Here is a 22,416-nt window from a genome sequence, read left to right as displayed (position 1 = left end):
CTCTCTCTCTCTATATATCTATATATATATATATATATATATATATATATATATATATATATATATATATACCTCTTACTGTTTAAGATATTCATAGCAGTCATGGTGTCATGTTTTACCTTTTACTTTTGTGTTAATGAGAAGAAAAAAAACATCATCTTTGAAACGACCGTACATAAGAAAGTTGTTCATGATGAATTCTTGAAGCGTATAAATTATTCTTTTGTATTTTATCTTATCTTTTCTTTTGTTTGAAGGTGTATGTTGGGGGAAAAAAAACAGTGGTACTAGGCAGGCATGCTCGAACCCCTGAGCGAAGGCGGAAAAGAAAGTGAAAGAAAATCTGACGTCTTACCGCTACTCCATGACGCGACCGGAAGTTCGGAACGTTAACATTAGGCAAAGTCAATCCCACACGATGACTTGCAAAAATGGCTCGCAAAAGATGGACCCCTCCTTGTAGAAAACTGCCCAGTTGAGGGTGAAACAATTTATGCTTTGGGCCAATTTTTCGATATTTGTCGTCCGATGCGTCGAGATTCAAAATTATACCGGTCTCATGAAAATCCGTTGCCTATGTCGAAAGTTTTGCATACATATATAAATGCATACATTTGAACAGTGTGCGTGTGTTTATTGTGTTGGTTTTGATTGTTTTGTTTTTTTCAATTTTCTTCTTTGAAGATTGTAACGCTGGGTATGGGTCAGCCAAATCAGTTGCCAACATTGCCCTGCTTTTTACTGAAACCAATCGAGAGCTCTTTTTAGTATCCTCGTTGTTCCCTTAAGTGCAATTGTCTGAATCTCTTTTGCACTTGGTTCACTAGGAATATCAATTAGGTAGGACTTAGTATTAAGACGTTTAAACGATATCGGATTTGGAAATCGGAAAAAAATCCGAACTTTTGAGCGTGTCGGAATCGGTATCGTTTTCGGAAAAATTTGAACCTGTTTTCCAATTTAAACAACGATTCTTTTAATCTATATATCTATCTATCTATCTTCTATCTATCTATCTTCTATCTATCTATACTCCTATAAATTCGTTTTTCTTTTGTGTGTATTGATATTCATATTAAAAACCCTCTTTCTATTTATTTAAAAATAAAATACAATTTTCTTATATATTGATCGTGCAATTGAATTCATCTTCAAAAGATCTAGCTAATTTACATATTCTTTTAAACATTCATCTTAATTTATTGCCTATTAGTTTTTTTCTGTTTTCTTATGGGATGATCATCTTTATTAACTATTACGGGTAATTATATTCCTGAAGATATTCTACATGATTTATACTTGCATAATATTTGCGTAAAAAGCTTACAGTAAACATAAAATTGTTTCCATATATATTTATGTATACGTATATATTTTTGTTTAATCTATCTATCTAGATATCTATAAAACTGATCGTGTCTGTGTGTGTGTCTGTGTGTGTGTGTTTGTGTGTCTGTGTACATTTCCCTACGCAATAACTTTGACAATTTTAAGTCTACAGACTCGAAATTTGATATACAGAATACTGTGATGTGATCTATTTTCGACCAGAAATTTGGCCGTTAAGGGGTCAAAGTTCAACGATTTGACCTTTGAGAACTCTACCAAACTCCTCCGACAATTTTGGGTCTAAACACTTGAAATTTTAGATATAGGTTCATTCGACAGGGATCTAACTTAATAACTTGAGTTGAGCCCCAAACAATAAATGTTTACAATAGTGGTCAAAGTTAAAATATTGACCTTTTTTTTTTTTTTGCTCGAAATACACCTCCAAAAACCCGGGCAACGCCGGGCTGAAATGCTAGTATATCTATAAAAGTCAACGTGTCTGTCTGTCTGTGTGTGTGCGTGTGTTTGTATACCTTCATTACGCAATAACTCTGTCAATCTTATGTCTACTAACTCGAAATTTGATATACAGGATACTGAGATTTGGGAAAATATTGGTAATCAATTTTCGGTCAGAAATTTGGCTGTTAAGAGGTCAAAGTTCACCGATTTGATCTTTGAGAACTCTACCAAACTCCTTCGCAAATTTTGGGTCTAAACACTTGAAATTTTATATATAGGTTCCTTGGACATGGATTAAACTTGATAACTTGATTTGAGCCCAAACAATAAATGCTTAGGGGTCATAATATGGGTCAAAGTTAAAAACACTGACAGCTTCTTTTTTGACTCAACATACACCTCCAAAAACCGGGGCGAAGCAGGGCTGAAATGCAAGTCTATACTCCAATAAATTCGGTTTTCTTTTGTGTGTATCGCTATTCATATTTTCTATTTATTTAAAAAGAAAATACAATTTTCGTATATCTTGGTTGTGGAATTGCATTCACTAGCAAACGATCTAGCTAATTTGCATATTCTTTTAAACATTCATTTTAATTAATTCCCTATTAGTGTTTTCAGTTTTCTTATGGGATGATCATTAGTTGCATCAGTTTTTTAATGCTATAATCATCTTTAGTTAACTATTACCTGTAATTTTATTCATACAGATATTCTACATGATTTATACTTGCATAATATTTGCGCAAATTTTATAATAAACACAAAATTGTTTCTATATATATTTATGGATACGTATATATTTTTGTTAAACAAATCTATCTATCTATCTATACATCTATCTATAAAGGTAAACGTATCTGTGTATCTGTCTGTGTGTTTGTCTGTGTGTCTGTATGTGTACATTTCCCTACGTAATGTCAATTTTTAGTCTACAGACTCTAAATTTGATATACAGGGTACTGAGATTTGGGAAAATCGATGTGATCGGTTTTGGGACAGAAATTGGGCTATTAAGGGGTCAAAGATCAACGATTTGACTTTTGAGAACTCTACCAAACTCCTCCGACAATTTTGGGTCTAAACACTTGAAATTTTAGATATAGGTTCCTTGCAAATGGATCTAACTTAATAACTTGATTTGAGCCCTAAACAATAAATTTTAAGGGGTCATAATAGGGGTCAAAGTTAAAATATTGACCGTTTTTTATCATCATACACCTCACACCCGGGCAACGCCGGGCACCCATGCTAGTCTATCGATGTGATTGGTTTTCGGACAGAAATTTGACGATTAAAGGGTCAAAGTTCATCGATTTGACCTTTGAGGACTTTACCAAACTCCTCCTACAATTTTGGGTCTAAACACGTGAAATTTTAGATATAGGTTCCTTGGACATGGATCTAACTTAATAACTTTATTTGAGCCCTAAACAATACATTTTAAGGGGTCACAATAAGGATCAAATTTAAAAAATTGCCCTTTTTTTTTGCTCAACATACACCTCAAAACACCCGGGCAACGCTGGGCACCCATGCTAGTACATATATAAAAGTGAACGTATCTGTGTGTGTGTGTGTCTGTGTACATTTCCATACGCAATAACTCTGTCAACTTTTAGTCTACAGACTCGAAATTTGATATACAGGGTACTGAGATTTAGGAAAATCGACGTAATTCGTTTTCGGCCAGAAATTTGGCGCTTAATGGGTCAAAGTTAAACGATTTGACCTTTGAGAACTCTACCAAACTCTTCCAACAATTTTGAAATTTTAGATATAAGTTCCTTGGACATGGATCTAACTTAATGACTTAAGTTGAGCCCAAAACAATACATGTTAAAGGGGCATCATAGGGGTCAAAATTTTTAAAAAATTGACCTTTTTTTTTGCTCAGCATACACCTCCAAACACCCGGGCAACGCCGAGCACCCATTGCTAGTATATCTATAAAAGTCAACGTGTCTTTGTGTGTGTGTGTGTGTGTGTGTGTCTGTGTGTGTGTGTGTGTGTGTGTGTGTGTGTGTGTGCATTTCACTACGCAATAACTCTGTCAATTTTATGTCTACAGACTCGAAATTTGATATACAGGGTACTGAGATTTGGGAAAATATTGGTAATCGATTTTCGGTCAGAAATTCTGCTGTTAAGGGGGTCAAAGTTAAACGATTTGATTTTTGAGAACTCTACCAAACTCCTTCGCAAATTTTAGGTCTAAACACTTGAAATTTTACATATAGATTCCTTGGACATGGATCAAACTTAATAACTTGATTTGAGCCCCAAACAATAAATGTTAAGGGGTCATAATAGGGGTCAAAGTAAAAAAGTGACCATTTTTTTTTTTTTTTTTTTTTTTTGCTCAACATACACCTCCATCCGGGAAATGCCGGGCTGAAATGCTAGTATCTAATAAAAACTTTATTTTCTATTGATGTGACTTATAATGCACATGAATTACTTTAAATCTATCATTAAATCTAAAATCGATAGATTATAATAATATCAAAATTCGATTTATATTTGTTTTAATTTCGTAAAAGATGAAAAAAAGTTATGACAGCAGGACGCGGTTATGATTTTTGGTGTGGTTTCAAGTAAGGGCCACACCCAGCTACCTTACCTTCGAAGTCAGCTCAAAGTGTACCTGGATATGCTGAAGAGTGTAATGATCCGCTCGTGCAATCAGATGGCCGCTGGCAGACTCTGGGTGTGGTAGCAGTACTCAGCACTTGCCCACCCAGTTTTTGGCTGTTAAGAGACCCAGTTTTGGCTTCAAAAAGAGGGCTATGATTTGTACGTATTTCTCACTGTCCCTCCTCTCCTGACCTGAATCCGCTGGACTTTTCAGCACAGCCAAATACATTCTGATGTTGATTTTCAAACCAACTTCGAAGATGTGAGGTGGCATGATGTGGCTCTCGCTTGAAACCGCGCCGAAGACCATAACCGTGTCCGGAAATTTTGTTTTTATCATCCTGTCATTCATGGCAATTCAGCGATGCATTTGAGGGCTGCTGGCAATGGTGCTGTTGTCATAAGTGGAATCGGTAGAGAGCATGAGGTGTACAGCGACAGATCTATGATCTCGCTTCCAGAAATGATAGCCGGCGCCTATCGCACTTGGTAATTGTACACAACTATCCAACTAGTAGATGGTCAACAAAAAAAAAGAAAGAAAATCGGTTTTCATCAAACGGAAATGGAATCATGTCGCCTTTTCTAGGACGATAATTTTATCGTTCCACCTTGTACATATATAACCAGTATGGTTTTATATGTATACAAATATTATTGGCTTCATATATGAATACAGTTTCAGCTGAAACTTTATTCAAATTTCGGATTTTTTAGATCGGAGCAAATATAACGTATTATTGTTGTGACCGGAAGAGGAAGGATTTTGAATGAAATTGCAGTTTAAACATTCCTGCACAAAATGTTAGTATTAATAAATTTTACTAAAATACAGCTCTACTCCTTATTGAGCACTCTGTAGGCGCCATAGATTAATTGGAGTAGCATCTATAAACGAGCAATATATATATACTAGCAGTTCAGCCCGGCTTTGCTCGGGCCCTATGTACTGTTCATAACTTTATGTGCATATATTCAAAAGATTGACTCATGTCCAGGTAACCTACATCTAAAATTTCAAGTATTTAGACCCAAATTTGGCGGAGGAGTTTGGTAAATTCTGTAAAGGTCAACACTTTCAATGTTGACCTCTTGGCAGCCAAATATTCGCCCAAAAACTGATTAAAAACCTTGCTGCATGTCTGAATACCCTTTGTGTAAAATTTAAAATGTTTAGACCTAAAATGTACTGAATAGTTAAGGTAAAATCTTTTGAACTTTGACTCCTTGACAGCCAAATTTTCGGCTTGCTCTGTATCTGAATACACTTTATGTCAAATGTTTAGACCCAAAATGGACTGAGTAATTTGGTAGAGACCGTAGAGGTCAATTTAAAAAAAAAATTTCTCCAATTTTGATCCTTTAACGTTTATTGTTTTGGGCTCAAATAAAATTAAAAAGTTGGATCCATGTCCAAGTAACCTATATCTAAAACTTCAAGTGTTTAGTCCCAAAAGTGATACACACAGATAATCTCACTTTTATAGATATATAGATAAAATTACCGAATCCGTGCTAAATTCCCGATTCTGATACAATTCCCGATTTTGGGATACAATTCCCGATTCTGATTCCGATACCGATTCTTTGTAAATATCTAAATATTTAACTATAGAATTATTTTCCCCGATTTTCGTAAAAACACATGTTAAATATGCAGATATATTCCTAAACGTCAAAATACAATTGTGGAGGATGACCTATCGATTTTAGTTTTACTAATATTTTAAAATCAATAAATTTGTTTTTATCATTACTACTTGAAATTGAAGATTTTGCTCGTTTGGCATCGGAAAATAGGAACCAATTGTTCCGATTCTAATACCGATTCTGATATCCTCAAATGTTCCAGTTTATCCGATTCTCGATTCCCAATTTGATTAATCGTCCTAACACTAATATATATATATATATATATATATATATATATATAGAGAGAGAGAGAGAGAGAGAGAGAGAGAGAGAGATAGAGAGAGAGAGAGAGAGAGACACTTATATGTAATATGCTGAATTTTTGTATTCAGTAAATTTTCATATACCAATGATTTTTAAACAAAGAATTATCAAATTTCATTATTGAGCATTAATATACTGTGTAAGCAAAATCAAGACTTCAAGAAAATGATGAAGAAAAAACATTTAGAGTGAAGTAGGTAAACAAGTAAGTCAGCATGGATTCTACCAACTTAGGTTGTCAGATGACAAAATCCATTGAATTAATATTTAAATAAATTTACAGCCCCCAAATTGCTAATTTAATTTTTAATAACTAGTTTAATTGCTAAGTTGTTTTATTCATTTGAAGAGGGTATCACTTATTTCACCGTTAATACTGCTACGACTGAATACAAGAATGCTCACCGTTATGGAGAAAAATTCCATTCTTAGATGAGCTATATACTTTATTTATATTTCTTACCCGGTTAAGAAGAAAGGAAACTATATTCGCATGTTAGATTTGGATCCTTCATTTAGATTGTAACAATTCTAGCTATTTAACTCTACATTAAAATTTAATCCTAGCATCCGATGATCCTTATTGTTGTAAAAAGATTATGCCTCATTTATATTAAGGCGTGATAGCAGAACTCCATTTCTGTGTAGACATCCCTGTATGGCATCAAGTCTTTTATTCAAAATTTCCTATTTGGAATTCACAATATAGAAGGCTTCCAATAAACATACATTGCACCTTTTTGATTTCCCAGAGTTGTACTTCCTCCCCCCCCCGTCCACTACTGACCATTTTAATTAAAAATTTTCATTATTTCTGCTTATTTCCCTAATCCAAGTTGTATTTCTCTTTTTGTTTTTATTTTTAATGCTGATTTTTGTGCCCCACCCCCTGCTATTAGTTTCTATCTCAGGTTCCTTTTTAAATGATACTACGTGATTTCTGTATCTGTCCTTAAACACTGTTCCCGTGGCTCCCAGATATATCTTCTTGGTATTGTCGGTTTTTATCTCGCATTTATACACTATTTCCGAGGTTAGACATTTCCCATCCAACGGACAATTTTCAGGTATTCTTCAATAAGATTTTCTGTTTAGGATACTTTTGTTTGATACTAGTTCGATGTTGTTCCTTATTTTGCTGATTTTTCTATTGTTGGAACTGATTATAGTGCTAGTTAAGTTTCTGGACGTTGAGAAAGATAATTTTACAGAGTTTCTATTTATTATTTTGCCGTAACCACAGCAAAGGTAAATGTTTCTCGCATGCTTTTCCCGTTAGGGATTTTCCCCTTCTTTATTTCTCTTCAAAAAATGATCTATTGCCAAAAGTGCGTTTATTCATAAAGTCTGAATTAATGCTGGTTTTTTAAATTTTCAAACGACATAATGCTTGAAATTGTCGAACTGGACATGGAAACAATTGTAACGTAAATTGAAATACACTTTTTTTGCCATCAACACCTTGTTTTGAAGTTTTGATTTTGCTTACACAGTATATATATATATATATATATATATATATATATATATATATAAAATATTATGTAGATACATAATATGCATATATATATCATGTAACTACATAACATTTTATGTGTCTATTTTCAAAATTTCTATGATGAAATAAAATGTCTTTTTAAAAATTGTTTCACTCAATTCAAATCTGACCTTTACTTGTGTCTAGTTATGGTCAAATTGGATCAATTGGACGGATTTTAAGATTGATCGATGAGAGTCTTTTTTTTTTAGTTTTTATTTTCATGATTCTATCCTTTTATATGCGTATGAGCTATGTTTATTCCTTTCCAAGAAAAAATTCTGTTTTCTCTGATGAATATACGTAAAAAAAAAATTTAATATTAACATGAACAATAAAAATATTGATTGTGCTACGTAAACGAATCAGGTCTGTAAAATGTACCGAAGTTTTGATAAGTTGAAAGAACTGATTGCTCAGATTAATAAAACTTTGGATCTTTGAATTTAGTTATATTGTTATTTTATTCATATGTGCTCTTTGCTCTGTTGTTATATTAGTATGCTCAAAGGGTGAAATATAATCACAAAAATGAATTTTCACAAAACATATATATCTATATGCACTATATTATATAAAAGGAACATGTATATCAAAACATATATATCTATATACACTATATTATATGAAAGTAACATATATATCAAAACATATATATCTATATACACTATATTATATGAAAGGAACATGTATATCAAAACATATATATCTATATACACTATATTATATGAAAGGAACATATATATCAAAACATATATATCTATATGCACTATATTATATGAAAGTAACATATATATCAAAACATATATATCTATATACACGATATTATATAAAAGGAACATGTATATCAAAACATATATATCTATATACACTATATTATATGAAAGTAACATATATATCAAAACATATATATCTATATACACTATATTATATGAAAGTAACATATATATCAAAGCATATATACCTACATACGCTATATTATATAAAAGGAACTTTGTGTGTGTAAGTTCGTTTCCTATATTTTTTTTTTAGTTTAAACATAACGGAAACGGCTGGGTCGATATTTTGAAATTTCACACGAAGGTACTTGATGCGTCTGGGAGTGTTCTTACATATGTTTTTTTTTTTGAATGCGTCTGATAAGTATTGAAAATCGATAATAAAAAATTCGATTAAAGAAGGAAATCCGATTTTGACGAAAGCTAAATTTTTTTATTTAATCGAGCATCACAAGTGCATGTGAGAAATTTTATCACCTCACAAGCAGAAATGTGCAGCCTATAAAATCAATTGTATATTCTTTTATGAGACGGGTGCATTTGAAATGAATGTTTCTTTTTAGGGCGCAATTGAATCATGATACTTGACGTTTGCATGGTAAACGCCATTCACACCATTATTTTTATAAAATAAGCTAAAGTCATAAAATCATAAGTGGATTATCTACAAACGGTTTGTGCAAGTATGGTGTTGAGTTGGGTTCGAGATGCCAAGAAAAATGGATGGACTAAACGGGTCTCCCACCAGAATGAAGACATAGACAATCCCACAAGTCGAGAGTTCATCGAGCACTCCCTTCTGCTGTGACTAATACCTGGGAGTAAATAAAATCCTACAACGTATTAGTATATGTCTTGAGAAGCAGGAGCGACTAACAGCAGAACAGGTATGTCGTCACACACACACATATACATATACATATATATATATATATATATATATATATATATATATATATATAACACTTTTGAAGATCACCGAACGTAGTGTCATAATTAATTGCTGAGGGTTTAGTTGTTTTTTTTTATATAGTTTAAACATAAACCATTAAAAAGAAACTTTCGAAAAGACCAAAATACACTTCTAAAGTACATTTCTCCTAAGCATAAATTAATTAGATAAAGAGGATAAATAAAATCGTTTTAAACGATATTTTCTCTCCCGCTGCCAATGTTAATCTTGAAAAGGGTTGGCTGAAAGATGCCTTGATAGCTTTTTTCTGCCCCACCCCTTATTTATCCTCTTTATCTAATTCATGCTTAAGTTTCTTTTTAATGGTCTATGTGTAAGCTATTAAAAAAAACTAAACCCTCAGCAATTAATTCTGACACTACGTTCGGTGCTCTTGAAAAGTGTTATAAAATTATGTACCCATAAAAAATGTTTCTCTATCTATCTATCTATATATATATATGTGGGTGTGTGTGTGTGTGTTGTGTGTGTGTTGTGTGTGTGTTGTGTGTGTGTGTGTGTGTGTGTGTGTGTGTGTGTGTGTGTGTGTGTGTGTGTGTTGACACGCAAGCATGCACGTATGAAACTAGACGAGTCACGGGTGTTAAGATAGACATTTAGGATGAAGACAACAGTCCGTTATACAAACACACCGTACATACATTTATATACGCCCCGTTAATTAATAAAGAAGAAAATATAAATACAAACGAAGTATAATAACAACATTACGTCGACATACGATATACAACGTATGTTAATTGGGTCTATATACAACAATAGGGCCTTTGTTTGTAGGTTCCTTGAGTCTTTACGATATAAATTGTCTATTTCTTGAATGAAAGAGAGAGAGAGAGAGAGAGAGAGAGAGAGAATAATAAACACATTTTTGTTATTTATGCAGAATAGAGACTGCGTTATTGTCGGCATATTCCGGGCAGTTGCGTAAGTCATCGGCAGGAATTGGTTGGTTGGTTGGTTGGTTGGTTGTTTTTGTTTTACGGCATATCAACCTTTTTCAGGTTATTTAATGCCGAATCTAGTTATTTTGAGGAACGATTTTTAATGGAGTATATTTTTTTTAAGTCAGATTCTATTTAACCCATAGTTGGGACCCTAACAGGTACTACCACTCCGGGTCAGAGTGGACTTGGGAGCAATGGCAATTAAAGGGTGGCTCCACAATCCCCAAGGCCCGCAAGGTGGGGCCTCACCATCGGATATAGTTTCGGCATGAAATTAAAGACAGCATTCATCTATTGACGTCTTAGTTGCGTATAGTAATATAGTTAAAATTAAAAAAAAAACATATAACTTATCAAAACAATAATCCGAGATGCCTTAAATAAGTTTCCAGACTTTTTTTTTCGTATGGACACTTTTATTGATAGTCCACACATTAAACTCTAGTCCCCATTCGAAGTAATCTCCTCCGGCTGCAATGCACTTGTTGTACCATTCCAACAACTTCTGAAAGACTCCATGAAAAGTCCTTTTGTGTGAGTGTGTCAATAACCCTCGTCACAGCCTCCTTCATCTCCTCAATTGTTTCATAACGACAGTCTCTTAGATTTTCCTTAAGCTTAGGGAATAACCAAAAGCAAAGTCTCGACTATAGGGAGGGTGAGGAACTGTCTTAATGTTCTTCTTGGTCAAATAGTCTGATCTCCCCTGAGTACCCTTTCGACAAACTTTGCGCAAATCTTCCGCGTCTTCAGCTACTCATTAATAATTGTAAGTATAGTTCTTACATAGACATCAAACTGTGCGCTTATTGTCTCTATAGACACACGATGTCCTTATCCATTAAATTCTTTATTTGTCCAATCAGCTCTGGTGTTTTGATTTCTTTACTCCTCCCATACCTCTCATTATCCTCCATAGACACCCTGCCTTTCTTGAATCTCTTATGCCACTCAAAAACTGATGCTTGATTCATGAAAGATGGTCCAAAAGCAGTTTAAATCACTCCATACGTTCCTGTGGTATTTTTTCCAAACTTACAACAGAATTTTTATTGCATAGCGTTCTTCTAAAGTGTCCTCATATCAAGATTGTATTTTTGAAATTCACCAACTGTGACCATCATTCTTTAGTAGTAGGGCGTATCCCAATTTCTGTTGTATCTGTTCATTTGAACCTGATATTATAAAATTTGGTCAGTCATCTCATAAGATGTATAGCAATAACATGCTAAATTTTCAAGAGTCTACAACAATTTTAAATGCCTGTATAAAAAGGTCTGGAAACTTATTGATATTTTGATCTTTTAAAGAAAATACTATAGAATGAGTGAATGGGTTACTAAATATAAATTATTTGATCCAAAATTGATGTGTGCAAAAGCTTTATGATGGTCTTGATGTATTAAATTAACGAAATAACCTATAGAGATTGGTTTATTCAGTTGAATCATTATTTACTTAAATGTTCTTATTAAATCTATTTTGAATGGCCTCGGGTCAATTACCGGGCGTACTGCTCCGTTCACGTTAAAAATAACCATAAAAAAAAGCAAAATAGCTGGAAATGTCCTCTCAATTATTAGACCCTTTCTCTCTGACAGGCTTATAAGAGTAATCGTTGATGGGCAGAAATCAGAAACTCATAATATTACCGATGGCGTCCCCCAAGGTTCCATCGTGGGCCCAACTCTGTTCCTGATTATCAATGATCTCAAAAATCACATTCTTAGATCATTTGTAGACATTCATGCAGACGACACCATGATCTATGGCAACACTTTAAAAGCTAGCAATGACCAAAATCTTTTCGATTTTCTCTCTTGTGATCTTGAATAAGTGATGCAGCAATGGGGAAAACGCTGGCTGGTTAATTTTAATGAATCAAAAACCAAGCTTCACTCTTTCATCATAAACGCTCTGACCCCTCCCCATTACACCGCAATTGAAACGAATGGCTCCGTGGGTAAGTTCCATGTCTTGACAAGGTTCTGGGACTGACCTTAACTCCTGATCTGAAATGGAACACATACATGAAATGTGTTGCCAATATTGTTGGAAAAATGGTTGGATCAATGGTTGGATCACTCTACCGTTCTAGAAAGTATCTCACTGCCAATGCAATCCTCTATTTGTATAAGAGCCAGGTACGCCCTAAAATGTCGTACTGTTGCCACATCTGGGTAGAAACTGCTTGCCATGCCCTATTCAGCGTTGATAGAAAGCAGCTTCGAAACCTAGTTAGTGATGCTCTTTTCTCTTCCCTGCAACTCTTTTCCCACAGAAGAGGCGTTGCAAGCCTGTCCTTGCTCAATCGCTATTTTTATGGCAAGTGCTCGACTGACCTCCAATCTATGGTCCCCTCCTTGCCAAAATTTCACAAATACCACTCGACTAGCTACAACCACTATATACGATTTTCCCTACTCTCTATCTGTGCCAAAATCTAAACGCAAACTCCATTAACAAAGCTTCTTTCCCAGAACTACCCACTTGTGAAACATTGTTCTGCTGAACTGCTTCCTAGTATAATACAACCTAGTTGCTTTCCAATCCAATAGAAACAAGTTCTTTTTGGGCCGTCCTCATAAATAATAAAATTCTACCCAATTTACACCATAAATGAATACTATACTACCACCTTACATTCATTAACTCTTATCCTCGAGTGTCCTTCGGGCATTGATAAGTGGTGACTCCCAATTAAAAAAAGAACGTAGGTGCGGTAATCCATGAGTAAAAGCTGATTGAGTTATCACCTTCATTAAGCAAAAACAAATATCAAAGAATTTCTTGATAAATTCATATTCCTATTGTAGCATAATTATAAAGAGCCCGTTTTAGGAAAGTCCTTGGGCTCCCCACACTTAAAAGTCTTCTACCCGTATTTCCCTTTCCTCGAGGGGAAAGAAGTAAAATCAAGTCGGTGCTGTTTTCGTCTCGAAATGTCAGCGCAGATTAGCAGGCCAGGTTGTTTATGCAGTCGAGGTTGACATGTGGAAAGGTCAAACCAAATTAGCTGAACTTGTAAAAGTAATCACAAATCTTTTTTTTTCTTTCTATTTGTTTTTCTTTCTATTTGTTTTTCTTTCTATCTGTTTTTGGTCTCCTTTTCGCCACGGGGAAGTGTTTGTGCTTCAGCTGGAAGTGCGGTGCCGTTTGCAGTGGGTGAATTTTTAACAGCTCAACGTTCGAGTTCATGAAAGTGCTTCTTCTTCAACTTTAAATAAATAAATCTCTAAAAGAAATTTAGGTTTATAGGAGGCAGGACATAAACTGAAGCAACTTTGGATATAATGGCAGAACAGGTTATACAGTTTCACTTTTATTGATTTAATACATGCTTTTTTTACAAAGGAATCACCACTTATCAAGGCACAGAGGCCACTCGAGGATAAGGGTTAAAAGTAGTCAAAGGGACAATATCATAATAATCGTTAAAAGTGTAAATTTGATAAATTTGATTACTTAAGGGAACGGCTCATCAAGAACTTGTTTACATTGGACTTGAAAACGATCATATTTTAGTCACCTGGAAAGCAGGCAAACGGAAGAGAGTTCCACAGGTGTGCAGTTCTAAGAAAGAAGCTTTGTTCATGGAATTTACGTTTTGATGTGTTGCCATAGATGGTAGTGTCATCAGCATAAATGTCTCGAATGATCTAAGGATATGATTTGGAAGATCATTGATGTAGATCAGGAAGAGAGTTGGGCCCAAGATGGCCCCCCGCCCAAGGAACTCCAGCATTAATACTGTGAGCTTCTGATTTCTGCCCACCAACCACTACTCTTCTGAACCTATCAGAGAGAAATGATTAAATAATTGAGAAGACATTTCCAGCTATACCATAGCTGGAGATCTTGTAAAATAGACCTTTAAGTAATGTATATAAGTACAATTATAACCTATAATAAATTAACTTTTTAAGGTAGGTTTTATGTTGGTTGGGATATATATATATTCAAGCAATGTTTTGTTGAGGTTAATGCCCGGTTTAGTACAAGGATGCTGGTCTGGCGTGTATTGTTCTCTGAGGAAACTTATATGCCTTTATGAATGTTCTGTTAAGGATCGAAATATCGGAATTTGATTTTAATAAAATATCTTTGTTTATTAAAAAAAGCTCTGCACTTATTTGATCTTTAACCCGTTTACTCTTTAAATTTCATATCAACAGTGCGTTTAAAACAGTAGACTTTTATCATATATATATATATATATATATATATATATATATATATATATGTATATATATATATATATATATATATATATATAGTATATTTAGGCAGCATTTTCTCATTCAAGCAAATATTAAAGGCAATGGAGACACTTTGCTTTATGATTCTTTCTTTAAATTTTTCAATTTTCCGTATAATCTATTTTATATCGAAATGAAAAATATTAATGAAAGTTCCATAATTGTTGTCACAAGCGCTTTCAATTCGTCCACGAATCATCTTCATGTGTTGAAGTAAAAGTGCGAAGGAGCGAAAATTAGAATTAAAAATGAAAACTAAAATATACAGTAAACGGCGTTAGGCGATGATAAGTTAAAATATATAGAGTCGATGAAAAGTCGATCAAAAATATTGGTCGATTATAAATTCGAGTATTAAAATCAGCAAGTTCGTGGACGCTGTTAACAAAGTCTGTCCACTACGAACTAAGCAAGACATTTTAGAACGTTACTGCTTTTCTCGAATGCGATATAATTTATACTGGGTTGAAGGGTTCTAATATATGACGCTTCAAGTATTTTTAATTTTTTTATATTGTTTTCATGTTGTATAATTTTTATGTTGTCAACGATGACCTTTCTATATAATACAGTCATATTCCCTCCTGTTTGTTGTTCACAATTTGGTTATTATTATTACTATTATTATTATTATTACTATTATTATTATTATTATTATTATTACTATTATTATTATTACTATTATTATTATTATTATTATTATTGTTATTATTATTATTGTAATTATTATTATTATTATTATTATTACTATTATTATTATTACTATTACTATTACTATTATTATTATTACTATTATTATTATTATTATTACTATTATTATTATTACTATTATTATTATTATTACTATTATTATTATTACTATTATTATTATTATTATTATTATTATTACTATTATTATTACTATTATTATTATTATTATTATTGTTATTATTATTATTGTAATTATTATTACTATTATTATTATTACTATTACTATTACTATTATTATTATTACTATTATTATTATTATTATTACTATTATTATTTTTATTACTATTATTACTATTATTATTATTATTATTGTTATTATTATTATTGTAATTATTATTACTATTATTATTATTACTATTACTATTATTATTATTACTATTACTATTATTATTATTATTATTACTATTATTATTTTTATTACTATTATTATTATTATTACTATTATTAATGTATTTACATAGAATCTTACATGCTACTTTAAATAATGATACTAGCAAAATATCTTAAACATGTTTGTTTTTAATTTGACTACTTCAGTACGTACTAGCAGATAATAGATTTTTGAAAATTGTCTAAAAAGTGAAACATTTTAACATTTCTGGAACGCAGTCTTTTAATATATACAAAATGTACACTGTTTCACGAATAGATTTTAAGACAGAAAACTGACTTTTTATACATTAATTCCTACACGATTTAAAAAGAAAAAAAAAGGATCAACATTCAAAGCGTCATCTCATTTGCATATTACATTAAATAAAATCTGTTTTATAATTAGCTTTAATATTGTAATAGAAATTAGTAAAAGGATTGTTTGAAGTATTCTATTTGGAAACATTCTACAAAGTTATTTCTTTTTAATTAATTTTACGTCGAATTTATTTTATTTTTAATTCGTATAATAAAGATCAGCTGCGTTTAAAAAGAAAATAAGTTTCCATCTAACCTATGAGTTATCTCCCTTTAAGCTGTTTAAATTGCATAGATGAAGATGACATAAAGTTATTGTCAGTACATAGGGCCCAAGCAAAACCGGACTGAACTGCTAGTAATTTATATTTCTTACTCTCTCTTTTGTTATACTCTGTATTCTCCCTATTTGCCTCTCTCTCTCTCTCTCTATATATATATATATATATATATATATATATATATATATATATATAGTAATAAAGTCGTATTCTTGTCTGTTGGTTCACAACTTGGTTAATAAATACAAAATGTACACCATTTTTCAAATAGATTTCAAGACTGAAAACGGACTTTTATGTACTCTACTTTCTACTTTACTTATATATGTATGTGTATACTATATATAGCTATTAATGGTAATATGTAGCTATTAAAATGAATATATATATATATATATATATACTATAAAAATATATGTGTATACTATATATAGCTATTAATGGTAATATGTAGCTATTAAAATGAATATATATATATATATATATATACTATAAAAATATATGTGTATACTATATATAGCTATTAATGGTAATATGTAGCTATTAAAATGAATATATATATATATATATACTATAAAAATATATGTGTATACTATATATAGCTATTAATGGTAATATGTAGCTATTAAAATGAATATATATATATATATATACTATAAAAATATATGTGTATAATATATATAGCTATTAATGGTAATATGTAGCTATTAAAATGAATATATATATATATATATATATATACTATAAAAATATATGTGTATACTATATATAGCTATTAATGGTAATATGTAGCTATTAAAATGAATATATATATATATATATATATATATACTATAAAAATATATGTGTATACTATATATAGCTATTAATGGTAATATGTAGCTATTAAAATGAATATATATATATATATATATATATATATACTATAAAAATATATGTGTATACTATATATAGCTATTAATGGTAATATGTAGCTATTAAAATGAATATATATATATATATATATATATACTATAAAAATATATGTGTATACTATATATAGCTATTAATGGTAATATGTAGCTATTAAAATGAATATATATATATATATATATATACTATAAAAATATATGTGTATACTATATATAGCTATTAATGGTAATATGCAGCTATTAAAATGAATATATATATATATATATATATATATATACTATAAAAATATATGTGTATACTATATATAGCTATTAATGGTAATATGTAGCTATTAAAATGAATATATATATATATATATATATATATATATATACTATAAAAATATATGTGTATACTATATATAGCTATTAATGGTAATATGTAGCTATTAAAATGAATATATATATATATATATATATATATATATATATATATACTATAAAAATATATGTGTATACTATATATAGCTATTAATGGTAATATGTAGCTATTAAAATTAATATATATATATATACTATAAAAATATATGTGTATACTATATATAGCTATTAATGGTAATATGTAGCTATTAAAATGAATATATATATATATATATATATACTATAAAAATATATGTGTATACTATATATAGCTATTAATGGTAATATGTAGCTATTAAAATGAATATATATATATATATATATACTATAAAAATATATGTGTATACTATATATAGCTATTAATGGTAATATGTAGCTATTAAAATTAATATATATATATATATATATACTATAAAAATATATGTGTATACTATATATAGCTATTAATGGTAATATGTAGCTATTAAAATGAATATATATATATATACTATAAAAATATATGTGTATACTATATATAGCTATTAATGGTAATATGTAGCTATTAAAATTAATATATATATATATATATATACTATAAAAATATATGTGTATACTATATATAGCTATTAATGGTAATATGTAGCTATTAAAATGAATATATATATATATATACTATAAAAATATATGTGTATACTATATATAGCTATTAATGGTAATATGTAGCTATTAAAATGAATATATATATATATATATATATATATACTATAAAAATATATGTGTATACTATATATAGCTATTAATGGTAATATGTAGCTATTAAAATTAATATATATATATATACTATAAAAATATATGTGTATACTATATATAGCTATTAATGGTAATATGTAGCTATTAAAATGAATATATATATATATATATATATATCATATATATATATACTATAAAAATATATGTGTATACTATATATAGCTATTAATGGTAATATGTAGCTATTAAAATGAATATATATATATATATATATATATATATATATATATATATATATATATATATATATATATACTAGCAGTTCGGTCCGGCTTTGCCCGGCCCTTATGTACTCTTAATAACTTTGTATGCATATATATATATATATATATATATATATATATATATATGTATATATATATATATATATACTACTTTCTACTTTACTTTTATATTATTCCTTTCTATATATACTATTTATTCAAAAGAAAGCAATACTCAAGAGGCTAACTCATTTGCATATTACATTAAAGTGAACCAGTTTTAATAATTAGCCCTATTTTTAATGGTCATTCTATTTAGAAATATTATATAAAGCCTATTTATTTATTCAATTTATTTATTTCAAAATTAATTTACCTTTAATTTATTTTTAATTATCATAACCAAGATCAGCCGCGTGTAAAAACGTAAGTTTTCATTTAACCTATGAGTTATTTCCCTGTAAGCTATGAGATGTTATTTCTCTGTTTGAATTTCATAGATGAACATGACTGATTTATTCTTCCAAAAAATCCGAAATATAGTCAACTTTCACGAAAACCGTAACACTTAGAATATTTGGTGTATCTTAAATATGTGACTAAACCCTTCGCCCAGCAATGTTTTTACCTGGCAATTCCCGGCATGTACAGCTAGTGTATATATATAACACAGAATAATTTAATTTAATTTAATGTCAATAAAACTAGGCTGCTCTCCTTTAACAATTACAAGACGCCGCTTCAACCGCCTATATCCATGACAAATAGCACCATACCTGAGAATTCTACCTTCAAACTCCTCGGCCTAACATTTGCGGGCAATATCAACTGGAACAAATACACAGAGGACATTGCAAAATATGCTGCAAAGAAGGTGGGTTCCCTCTATCGAGATAGAAGACTACTCACACCTGAGAGTATCCTGTACCTCTACAAGGCTACCATTCACCCATGCATGGAGTATTGTTCCCACATCTGTGCTGGTGTATCCGGCACTTGTCTCTCCTTCTTAAATAGGGTCCGAAAAAAGAGTTGTCAATCTAATCGGTCCCACTTTATCAACTAAGCTTCGTCACTTGTCCCAACGCCGCAATGTTGCATCACTTTGCCTGTTTTACAAATATTTTAATGGAATGTGTTCTGATGAACTCCTTTCACTTGTACCCCCTCGCCATACACATCCCCGAAAACCCTGCTTAGCAATAAGATCTCACCCCTTCACTGTTGATGTCCCTAAATTCCAGAAAGCTTTCTATTCCAATAGTTTCTTTCCTCAAACAGCTAGGCGTTGGAATTCCTTCCTATTGCCTGCTTCCCTGGCTGTACTTATATGCAAAAGTTTAAATGTAACATAAACAAATATCTTGTTAATCTTTCCTAGACATGGCCCCAAATACGTTCAAGTGGCGATATGCTATGTAAAGGGTGAACATGTGTAAAATAAATAAATAAATAAATAATAATAATAATAATAATAACAATAATAACATCAATAATAATAATAATAATAATAATAATAATAATACAAAGTCCATTAGATAAGGAATATCCAAACTAGTTGCAGTTTTGAAAGTCCTTGGAAATAAATGGGGTTAGTTAATTTGAAGACCCAGCAGGTTTACGTTCCCCATTTTCTTGTTTCTTTTTTTTTGGGGGGGGGGGGCGTAATATTGTTTTTAATTTCATGGCACAAAAATATTATATAGAAAAAATATTTCTTTGGTTAAAAATTTTCGAAATTATTTTAATTTCACCATTTCGCTTTATTTTCGCAAAAAGTTTTTGATAAAATTAACAGTTTGCCTTCGATTGTATTTTAATTTTGAAAGAAAATATGTTTTATTTTCTAAAGGCATAAAATGTGAGTCGATGTTTTAATCGCCGGCGGTCATTCTTTGTCTTGTCGTTGTTGCACTAAATTTATTTTTGCGGCTTTTTATTGTGATTGCACACAAAATTATTTCTTTTAATGAAAAAGTTAATTTGTTATTTTTTACAATTCCGAAAATGTAGGACAAAAATAAAGTATTGTTGCTAAATATGATAAGAAATCCGTGTATTCTTTTAAAATAAATATGTTTATTCATATAGTTTTTACGTAAGTTTATGTACAGTAACTTTTACACAAAAATAATGAAAATTTGCATGTTGATTAAAAAAATACTAAATTGAATAAAATAGGGGGGGGAGGAATAAATGTTAGCATTACATAGTTCAAAAACTATGGACTTTTCACATTTAATAAATAAAATAGAGAAAAGAAAATAGATAAATGTTAACATTATATAGTTCCAAAAGTATGAAATTTTCACATTTAATAAATAAAATAAGGAAAAGAAAAGAAATAAATGTTAACATTACATAATTCCAAAAGTATGAAATTTTCACGGAAGAAGGGTAAAGAAACGAAATAAATGATTGAGTAAACGAAATTAATTTGGCATCGTTTACTTCCTATGACTTTCAAAAAAGGAACTAGTTCGAATAAGTAAATATGCGTCATCGGCTACAAATAATGTAATACATACCTACATTTGTTCGAGATGTAAAGATTACAGACGACCACAACAGCAGGAACAGTTCACAGTTTACGGTTTAGAATCTGTGTTTTGTTTCTAAGTCCGGCGTTGATTGTTGTAAGCATTCAATTTACTTTCAAGTTTGCCAAATCGGATGTCATCTCTCAGGCGAGCTTAGCACGTGATAGAAGTTTATAAAAGGGTTAACGCACAGTTTAATCTCTCTTTACCAACAAATCCTTTGGCCGGCTTTGGGCAGGATTGAAACCGCTATTTTCATTCCACAGCACAACTTTCAATACCAACACCTTCGACCATCCAGAAATGGGGTTTGAAAAGAAATATAATGGATTCAACATGCCTAATCTAGATGTTGGATTACTATAACACACGCACACATACCCCGACTTCCACAACTTCGTAGGGTGAATGCCGTACAAAAACAACAGCAACAACTGATCTCGTTAAAGGTTTACGTGTCAAGATATAATCAATTTATTTTTTTTTTATTCTTTTGTCTCGTGATATTCATACACATAAACTAATTTTATCTTAATTTTGTATTGGTTATTTATTATTAAGTTGCTTTTGGAATCCTTTGAGATGAGTAATTTATATATATATATACTAGCGAGGGTACCCGGCGTTGCCCGGGTGTTTTGAGGTGTGTGTGTGCTCTTAAATAAAAAAAGAAACCGGGGAGGTAGGATCGAACCCGAAGCCCTGAAGCGAAGTTTGAAAATAAAATGCGAAAAAAACATGAACCTTTCGGCCAGCCAGAATGACTTACTGAAAGATGTCATCGTCAGACTTTTCCGAACTTGTTTAAATTGGACTTGAAGGCAACGATATTGTAGTCGGTCAAGAAGCAAGCCAGCAGAACTGTGTTTCACAGGCGGGCAGTTCTAAGAAAGAAGCGTTCAGACCTGTGTAGAGTGTGACTCAGTTCATACCTGTGTAGAGTGCGTTCAGACCTGTGTGTGCGACTCAGACTT

The 22,416-nt window shown here is 30.8% G+C and overlaps 1 protein-coding gene across 2 annotated transcripts in view; it reads right to left on the bottom strand.

The window, feature by feature from the left end:
- The window catches only part of LOC145266918 (uncharacterized), a 71,474-nt gene extending 49,565 nt beyond the window's left edge, over positions 1 to 21,909 (bottom strand). The window contains exon 1 of one of the 2 annotated variants that reach the window (XM_080122711.1): positions 21,431 to 21,909. The gene's annotated coding sequence lies outside the window, so the exon portion shown is untranslated. The remainder of the gene's footprint in view (positions 1 to 21,430) is intronic. The other variant, XM_080122712.1, reaches the window with a different exon arrangement.
- Between the last annotated feature and the right edge of the window lie 507 nt (positions 21,910 to 22,416).

Source organism: Euprymna scolopes, chromosome 42, assembly GCF_053919585.1.
Source record: "Euprymna scolopes isolate OS-2025 chromosome 42, ASM5391958v1, whole genome shotgun sequence".
In the NCBI taxonomy this organism is placed as follows: domain Eukaryota; kingdom Metazoa; phylum Mollusca; class Cephalopoda; order Sepiida; family Sepiolidae; genus Euprymna; species Euprymna scolopes.
The sequence above is the reverse complement of the archived record's forward strand: the minus strand, read 5'-3'. Positions and strand labels throughout refer to the sequence as shown.